The sequence below is a fragment of the Portunus trituberculatus genome, chromosome 43 (genome assembly GCF_017591435.1).
Source record: "Portunus trituberculatus isolate SZX2019 chromosome 43, ASM1759143v1, whole genome shotgun sequence".
Classification (NCBI taxonomy): domain Eukaryota; kingdom Metazoa; phylum Arthropoda; class Malacostraca; order Decapoda; family Portunidae; genus Portunus; species Portunus trituberculatus.
The window spans coordinates 9,881,911-9,887,437 of record NC_059297.1 but is presented as its reverse complement, the minus strand read 5'-3'; the positions used below and the strand labels follow the sequence as shown (position 1 = coordinate 9,887,437).

Sequence of the window (5,527 nt, the reverse complement as noted above, 5' to 3'; positions counted from 1 at the left end):
CCACCTAGAACCTGGGTATTATGTTGATATGTAGGTAACTTTAAACCTCTCGACAAATGGCAGTGTTTTAAGGCTGTACGTGGTGGGATTCGAACCTACGCGTGGACCTCCGCCCGATCCCACGCTCACCACCCTATCCACTATGCCACCGCATAGTGGATAGGGTGCATAGTGCATAACTGGCAACACATTCCAAGACTACGGGTCCAGCCAGCCATAGACCCGATACTCTACTGGCACAACTCCGCTGACGCAGACAAGCAGCGTTGTTCTGCACCTTATCACAGGTTTTGTAAGTCATAGACGAGTTAAATGAGTTAGTTTTATCAATCGAACAGATGTAGACAAACAGGCATTTTAAAGTACAAACCGCTATCGAGCCACTGTTTGAAGTTATTTTTCTACAATTCAGATGTAACCACAAGTGAAACTACGCAATTTCGTATTTTTGTTTGTAAGATTTATCTATTCCTTTCGAACAAAATTCATCCACAACTGAAACTACGCAATTTTTTTTTTTTTTTTTGTAAGATTTATCAATTCCTTTCGAACAACAAAATTCATCTATATATTTATATTACAAGCATGGATTATAATCTGAGAACAAAAATTGACAGTACTTCGTGAAATGGTCGTTTCACTATGCAGACGAAAAAAAAAAAACTACGATGGAAAGGAAAATGCTGATGGAAACCGGGATCGATAGAATAAAAATTACAGAAAACGTGCTAGTGTAACGACGCCTTTCCAATACAGGTAACCTAGTAGCAATACATAAAAAAATTATGGTAGTCGGGATCGATAGAATAAAAATTACAGAAAACGTGCTAGTGTAACGACGCCTTTCCAATACAGGTAACCTAGTAGCAATACAAAAAAAAATTATGGTAGTTGAGGAAAAGTTAATACCATGTGCAAGGCTAAAGAGTAGGACATGTTGCGACGAGCACATTGCAGACATTTCTTCGGAGTTCAAGGTCTGGCTCGTAGTGGTATTGCCAAACAAGAAATGACAAAAGGATATCACGAGTCTCAAAAGTCATCTATAGGAGTACAGCCAAGATTACAACGTTAAAGTTTAATTCTGAAGCACAAGGCTAACCACATGATTAAGTTCACGATTTATCATCTGTTTAGTCTTCAATATTTACTATATTTTTTGTCATTAGTACTAATAGCTCTTCTCCCTTCTGCATCATTGCTAGTTCTGTACATTTTAAAGTTATCTGTTGCTCAAAAGTTATTCAGATAAACAAATCGTTGCATGACTGATCTTCCCTCTCCCTCACCCTCTGACTTAATCATAATTTTCATTAAAATGCTTCCTAATAATATTTTCCCTACCTTCTCATGCCTTTACCCTCACAAGGCTTATAGCCTCGATGGGGGTATTATAATCCTTGTTCATTCATCACATCGTGTAAATTTTCCAATTTCCGTCTATCAGCATACGATCTTCCATCTTAAGGGACGCTTCTAAAGAGCTTGCGTGGGTGGAGGAAAACACAAACAACAAGTTCCGAAATATACTGGACAACAAACAATTGGGTGATGTAAACAGAGTACTGGTTATACTTAAGACGGAGTCCACTGGGATGACCACAGGGAAAGAGATTGGTAGTGGGAGCCAGTCTGCGTAGAACGGGTGTTGAAGTAGAAGGTGATGAAAGGGCCCAAAGAGGAGTCAGGCCAGGTCCGTGATGTAAAGGGGTGGAGGTGAAGCTGGCGGCTGAAGGGAAGAGGTAGGCCAAGTCCGAAGAGTGTAACGAGGACTCGCACAGGAGCCGGCGACAGCTACGGGCCAGGCGGACGCGAGCAGCTGGAAGAGGGACTAGGCTGGTACTAAGGTTGGTCCAGATGTTCCAGGCTGTGTGGGGAGTGGCACAAATCCTCGTCAGCGGCCGGTGTAGAGGTTGTCACGGGGAGACAGGGCACCAGACTGAGAAGTAGAAGTGGAGGTGCTAACTCCACCAAGGCCCAGTTGAGTCTGCATGGGTAGGTCGCGGGGAACCACACAACACCTCCGGTGAAGCCAAATACCCGAGGAGTCGAACGTTCGAAGGTATGATGAACAGTAGCGTGGGCTCACTTCGAGGTGGTATTCCGAAGCGAAGCTTCTGAAGTAACGAAATTGGATAAACAACGAAGGCAACACCGAAACAAATGAAACGCTTATTGAGCGAGGAAAGAAAATAAGGAAAAGGATAGGGTGGTCGAGAGATAGGTAGTTGAGCAAATAACCCTACTGGCTTGTCGTCACACACCTCCCTCACCAAGATTGGCTTGTCGTCACACACCTCCCTCACCAAGATTCGATACAGGTATCGAGATAAAAGACAAGGTAAGCAAATACCCAAACCAGTTACCTTATTATCAATATAAGAGAAAGCTAAATTAACTTAAGTCCTACTCAGAAAATCTGCCCCAACGTTATCGTTCCCAGGAATATGTACAACACGGAATCTGTAGTCCTGTAACATTAGGGCCCACCTCAACAGTCAATCGTTGGTACTTTTGAAGTTGGAGAGATCACAAACACTAGAGCTTGCGATCCACTTCTAGAAGAAACTTTTCCTTTCAGGTGTAGCCGTAGTGTTGAACAGCAAAAGTAACAGCAAGGCATTCCTTCTCCACTGTCGAAGACTTCCGTTCTCTGTCTAGAAGTTTCCTGCTGGCATATGATACAGGGTGAGGACAAGAATCAACATACTGAAGGAGAAGAGAGGGATCAGGTAGCTTCTGAACAGGTTCGGACTGGAGGCAGGTCTTGAGATATCAGAAGCTTTTCTTATGTTCGTCGGTCCATGATAGGGGTTCCGGGACACCCTTGCGTAGAAGATTGACAGGCAGCAGGTGTAAGAGGACACCTGCGGGATGAAAATCCTATAGAACGAAAGCATTCCTAAGACGGATCGAAGAAGCTACTTTGTAGATGGGGGTTTAGCCTGACCAATAGCAGTTACTTTATCATACTGGGGCTGTAATGTCTTACCATCAACGATGAACCCCAAGTACTTTATACATCCATATCCAAACCGACACTTAGGTCCAAACTGACACTTAGGACGAGCTGCAAGGCCGTGTTCACGATGACGGTGAAGTACAGATATCAAGGCGTCGAGATGTTCTGTCTAGGTAACTCCGTAAATGACATCTAGGTAACTCCGTAAATGAATATGTTGAAGTAGAAGGACCCGCTTGGCAAACCAGAAAGAACTGCCCTCATTAGCCTGATGTAGGTGGCGCAAGCTGTAACCAGTCCAAATGGGAGAAGACAGAATTCCTTAAGTTCTTGCTGGGTCGGGAAAGCTGTGAATGGACGAGCTTTATCAGTTAAGGGGATCTGATACACACTTTTGTGAGATTAAGTTCACTGAAATATTTACTACCAAAAAATTTGTGAAGGTCCTCGGTGATAGTATTGATCGGCTCAGCGTGGAAACGAGTGATGGAGTTAAGGGCCTGGTAGTCAATGGCCATCCGGTAGTTACCAGTCGTTTTCTTGACCATGACAACCAGTGAACAATGAGGGGATGAGGAAGGTTGGACGATTCCTTGCTGCAAAAGTTGATTTACCTCTTCAAAATGGGATCTCTAGTAAACTGGAATAGGATAGAGCTTGGGTTTAACTCACTCTGTGGAACTTATTTCAATATCATGTGTCACAGTGGTAGTACATCCCGGTATCTCAGAGAACACATCTTTAAAGGTGGAAATGACTTCCTTTAATTCATCCCTCTCAGCCTCAGGTAACGACTCATATACATCTGGATCCTGGGAAATCATAGTCTCTTCTGGATCTTCTCGACCGTCGGGAGTTATCGGTGAAGATTCTGGCCGACTTTCACTTTCCTCATTTACTGAGGAGAACTGCAAATCTGTGCTGGTATGCAAAGGAAGAGGTTCGTCCAAGACAATAGCTTGCTGGACATTAGCTTGCTGGACATTAGCTCTTCGAAAGTACCGTTTGAGGAGATTGGCATGATGCTTACCTTTTTCTTCAATTAAGTAGTTGCAGCTACTCCTCTCTAGTACCGGACAAGGACCAGACCAGGACATCAGTAGTTTGTTGGTGGTGTCAGGAAGTAGTATCAAGACTTCGTCACCTGGCTTGAACTTACGATCTTAAGATCTCAGGTCGAAGTATGCCTTGTAGCGGCTGGCACCGACAGGAGTCCTGAGCGGCCAATTTGTCCTTCAGCTCAATCACGTACTTAAAGCTTGAACGGTCATCATTTAAATTCCTATTTTCCCATAACTCCCTCAAAACCAGAAGGGGACCTTTTACTGCTTTACCGTAGAAGAGTTAAAAAGCAGAGAAACCGGTTCTATCACTTGGCAATTCTCTTAAAGCGAACAGGGTGGCAGGAAGGTATCTATGCCATTCTCGGGGTTTCTCCGAACAGATTTTTCTTAGACAGGCCTTAAGGGTGAAATGAAATCGAAATCTTTCAATTCTACCGTTACCACTTGGATATGGTGTGGTGAAGACCGGCTTCACTCCCAGCATCTTATGAAGTTCTCCCATCAGCTGTGAAGTGAACCGAGTCCCTCGGTCAGAAAGTACCTGGAAATCCGGTGGCAAAATCAATTAATGTGAGGATATACCGGTGTTCTTCACATGAGGGTGGTGACAGGTCCTACTATGTTACTGGCAACTCTTCGAGAAGAGTTCCGTGATTATGGGCAAGGGCTTCAAGGGAACTAGTCGCACTTTTCCTTTTGATGACATTCTCTGGCATTTACCACAGGAACGGCAGAAGGATTTGACATTGGCAGCTCAGCTATATCTGGCCAGAAGAATTTATTACACTTTGTTCAGGGTTTTTTATTTTTATAAGAAGTGACCAGAGACAGTACTTCTGTGGGCAAGTCAAAATAAGTCTACGACAGTCTGATGGCACTACTAGAAACTTCATTCCTACCTGATGTTGGTATTTGGAAGAACGGCATACTCTGTACAGGTCATCATATACCTCATACGTAAAAGTAGATCCGCTTCAAGAAGTCTCGATCTCATCTGTGGTAGCCTTCTGTTGGAGATTCTTGATGGACGAACAGGTCTTCTGTAATTGAGCAAACTACTGTGGTGTTACATCCAAGGGTTCAATGATAGGAAGAACGAGGGGATGGAAGCGGCGAGCAGCCTGGCTACGGGTACGAACCACATGAATCTTCTCTGTAGCAGACGTAAGTTGTTGAGAAGTTCCAGACAGGCCTTTCCAGTGTTGCCGGGGATGCTTGCTCCTGCTACGTTCCCTACCAACACACTGCAAAACTTCAATGGGAGCACGCACAGCATCAACATATCCATCGTAGTAAGTGCAGCGAAGATAGCATCGTACCTGACGGAAGGCATCCACTCTTCCTAAATGGTCAGACGAATACAGTGGGACACTCAGACGTCCACGTCGGGCAGCGCATCTTCAGATACGAGAACACAGGAACATCCAGTATCACAAACAATAGTTGAAACTCTGCAGCCGCTGATAGTTCCCGGTGAGAAGTACAGAGAAATAGAAGGGTC

At 44.3% G+C, this 5,527-nt stretch overlaps 1 long non-coding RNA gene across 1 annotated transcript; it reads right to left on the bottom strand.

Moving 5' to 3' along the window:
- Nucleotides 1-1,512: 1,512 nt before the first annotated feature.
- On the bottom strand, nucleotides 1,513-4,824 carry LOC123518270. The gene is made up of 2 exons (XR_006678739.1): nucleotides 2,298-4,824; nucleotides 1,513-2,264 (listed from the first exon to the last, which is right to left on the bottom strand). It is a non-coding gene; the product is annotated as an uncharacterized LOC123518270 (long non-coding RNA).
- Between the last annotated feature and the right edge of the window lie 703 nt (nucleotides 4,825-5,527).